The following is a 3,741-nucleotide window of genomic DNA, read 5'->3' as shown; positions in this document are numbered from 1 at the left end:
GCCTTAAGAAAGAAGGAGGGAAATGAGTGAGAGCAGGAATAAAAAAAAAGGGGGGGGGGGGGGGGGGGACAGGATGCAAGAAAGACAGGACACTGTGTAATTGGCTAAGAGACACAGCGAAAGATAGACAAGGAGAGAAGGGGAGAGGGAGAGAGAACACTGGATCACCTCATTAAACCAAATGGGTTGTTCTAACCCCCCAGTGACTGTTGGGCTGCATTTATTTGGCTCTCTACTGCCAAAAAGAGGGAGTATGAAGAATGGGTGGGGGTCTGAGGGAGTGAGGGAGACGCACACACACATACACACACACACACACACACACTACACACACACACACACAGACACGCACACACACACAGAACATGCATGAGAGGTAAAAGAGTCTGTGAATTGTAAAGATTCAGGGGTTTTCACTCTCTCCAGACACCTCAAAAAGAAAAAGGAACTGTGCCAGAAGTTCCTTATGGATTTCAAAACAGTGTCATGTTTGTCAAGTTGAAGAGAAACACTGACTGCAGTGACTCATTAAGGCATATATCATGAATCATTGGTATCCATTTATGAATAGAGTTCATGCTGATCCACAAAATGTCTTAAAAGGCGCTGAATTCTTTAACCTAAAAATAAGGCCTTAATTGGTATTAAAATGTCTTAAAGGTCCAGTGTGTGAGATTTGGAGGGATTTAGTGGCATCTAGCAGCGAGGATTGCAGCTTGCAGCCAGCTGAAAGTTCTTCTGGTTATAATTCCTTCAGTTTTCATTGTTCGGGAGGTTTTTACCGGGAGCCAAGTATTCACAGAGGTGTCTTCCTCTCCAAAACAAACAAACCAGGTGATTGAACTGGTAAAAAACCCTAAGTAAGGCAGTTTCACATTACAAATCAGTGTTTCTCCTACGCTGTTCAGCATGTCACAGACATCTGCTCTCCCAGCACCTGCAAATGGCTGCTCTCTTATTTTCTTTAATAACTTAATGTGTGCTCACCTTATATCTGATCCAGACGTTTAGGAGGTTTTTACTGTGAGCTAAACTATCCGCAGAGGTCTCCTTCTCTTTAAAACAAACAGACTCAGTGATTTAAACCACTAAACCAAGGACCTGCTAATCTGTACTCACCTTTTTTCTCTGATAACTTCAGATCCAGACGCTCAGAGGTTTTAACAAGGGGTTGAATTATTCACAGAGGTCTCTTCCTCTACAAACTATAGATCAGGTAATTTAAACTGGTAAAAACACTGAATAAAGCAGTTTCATCTTAAAAACATCTGTATTTTTCCGATACTCTCACCGTGGAGGGGCTGGTAACTACAATGGCCGATGCAAAATGTAAATGGTCCTATCTAGAGCCAGTGTTTAGTTTGTCTGTTCTGGGCTACTGTAGAAACATGGCCTCTCGAATTAACGTCATGCGGATCAGGATCACTGAATCACCAACATGTATATTTTGTTTCTGGCCGGGAAGCTCAGAGCAATAATCCACTGTCTGTTAGCTAGCTGTTACTGTACCCTGGACGTCATGAGGAAGCACAAATGTAATGAGATTTTGCAAAATGGCTGAAATCTGCACAAGGCAAAAGATATAGGCTCAATGTATGTATGCAAAGCTTTCAAACTCGGCATGATGGGAATCAAGGAATCCTATATGTACTGTTTAATCGCAAAACAGCCAAGAAAACCTGCCTACAAATGGCAGGTGTTTTCCAGTTCTGGTCTATCCTTGTCTCTGCCACGCCTCCATCTCCATCTCCGGTAGTAGCAGCAGAGTCAGCAGTAGCGGGGACAATTTACAACCTATAGCGTGATATTCCCAGACTCCGAAATTGCCCTTATTTTGACTCAGTTTTGCTTAATTTAGAATTAGTCTTATATTTAATTCTGGGTTGCATTAAAAAAGTCTTAAATCTAACTCTCCTTAGGATGTTGGAACTCTGTATGAGATATAGCGTAAAAAGATGTGTTTACTTTTGTCAAGTTTTATTCCTGTGTGTCATATCAAACACAATTATTACTGTTTTACAAAGCATCTTCCGGTAATACATTTATCTTTCAAATAACATATTTACATGGAAAATTTTCAAATGAAATGCACACTGAAAGAAACTACTACAGTCTATCCCTATAAGGGGTTTTTATTTCTTTGGTCCCAGACTTTATTCAAGTAACTTATCTAAATGTTTCATATGTAAACAGCCAACATGGTACCAATCAATGAATGTGTAATGATAACATAAATATCGTTAGACTGATATGCAACTATAATATGAATGATGGATGGAGACACATGATGGTTGTAGCCTTTTGTCTGAAACGTGTGTGCACATGAAGGGGGAGGTGGAGGTAGCTTGGCAAGCGTACAAATGTGAGAGCTTGTTGCCAGAAACATAAAGAAGTTATGTCAATAGAAATAAAACCTGAAATACAGTATAAACCTGTTCTTCATAGACTGGTCAAATGAAATGAAACCCGAAACAAGTGAATCCCTGTGACCTTGATGTCAGATTGTAGCATCTTCAGGTAGGAGAGAAAACACAGAAGCACAAGGAAGTATAGGAGGGACAGGAAAAGGAAGGGAGAAAAATAAGGAGCAGGCGAAGAATAGGCTGGCAAAAAAAGAGAAAGCAAAAACAATGTAGTCTATCTTTCTCTCAGCATTGCTGTGCCAGGCTCTTACCAATCACACATGAGGTTGTTATGCCTTAAAGGTCTGAAATTTTAAACAGGTGTGGTTGACAAGATGTAGACGGTAGAGAAGGGGCTGCATAGTCCGGCTAGTTGTTGTTCAAATATGATGTATAATATAAGAGGAACATAAAACCCCCACTTTTTAGCCATGTTTGAAGTGATGTAGTTTAGGTTGTGTTTTAGCCACATGCCAAACAAGCACTTTATCAGAAACTAGAGGATGTTAGCTTTCAAATGAATCATCATACATACATTCTGGCCGGACTGTTCTCCTGTTACAAGCTTTCCATTTGGGTATGCCAAAGCAGCAAAAATTACAAGGAAAAAAATAATAAGAATAAGATGTCATCAGACATGTCACCTGCCCACCACCTTTTGTCCAGCACAGTCCCAGCTGCCGTAGTCACACCAGTCAGCATACCTGGAAACAATCAGTGTTTTTATTTCAACCAGCGGTATCGCTGGGGTTTTTCTCCATGTTTGGGCTGGCTGGTTCTGTCCCAGCTCCTGAGGGTCGATGTCTGATTCTGGCAAGATTGTGAAGCATATTGTTCCTCTGGAGATAATGGGCCTGGAAAGAGATGAAGTAAATGAGCTAATGTCACCTAAACACTGAGAGACAATGGTTGGGACTTGAATCCTGTTGCAGAGTAATTTTAGGTCATCCTTTGGTAGAAGAATGTGACTTCACAAGTGATAAGTAGACATTTTGCTGACCCCTGGGAGGAGGACATGTGTATCAGTTCTTCCTATAAATCCTGTCCACCTGTAGCTCTGTGACCACATGGCTCATCGCCAACTGGTCACAGTGATTCTGGGTGGGAGGTGATGTCATTACCATGCCCACTTGCAATGCACTTTGCTTGTCCAATAACTGCTGCCTCAGCCATGCAGCTCCAGTGTGAACTGATAAATAGTTTATCACAAGTGACTGACTGAACCAGCAGCAGAGGCTGATATGAGTTACACCAGCCTGCAAATGTTTCTAAGATGTGGTCATGTGGAAACCTTTGGCTCTGTCCAAAATTGCTCAATTAGAAAAGAAGTGTATTGTAT

The sequence above is a fragment of the Epinephelus lanceolatus genome, chromosome 11, assembly GCF_041903045.1.
Source record: "Epinephelus lanceolatus isolate andai-2023 chromosome 11, ASM4190304v1, whole genome shotgun sequence".
NCBI classification, from domain to species: Eukaryota; Metazoa; Chordata; class Actinopteri; order Perciformes; family Serranidae; genus Epinephelus; species Epinephelus lanceolatus.
Note: the sequence above shows the minus strand (reverse complement) of the source record.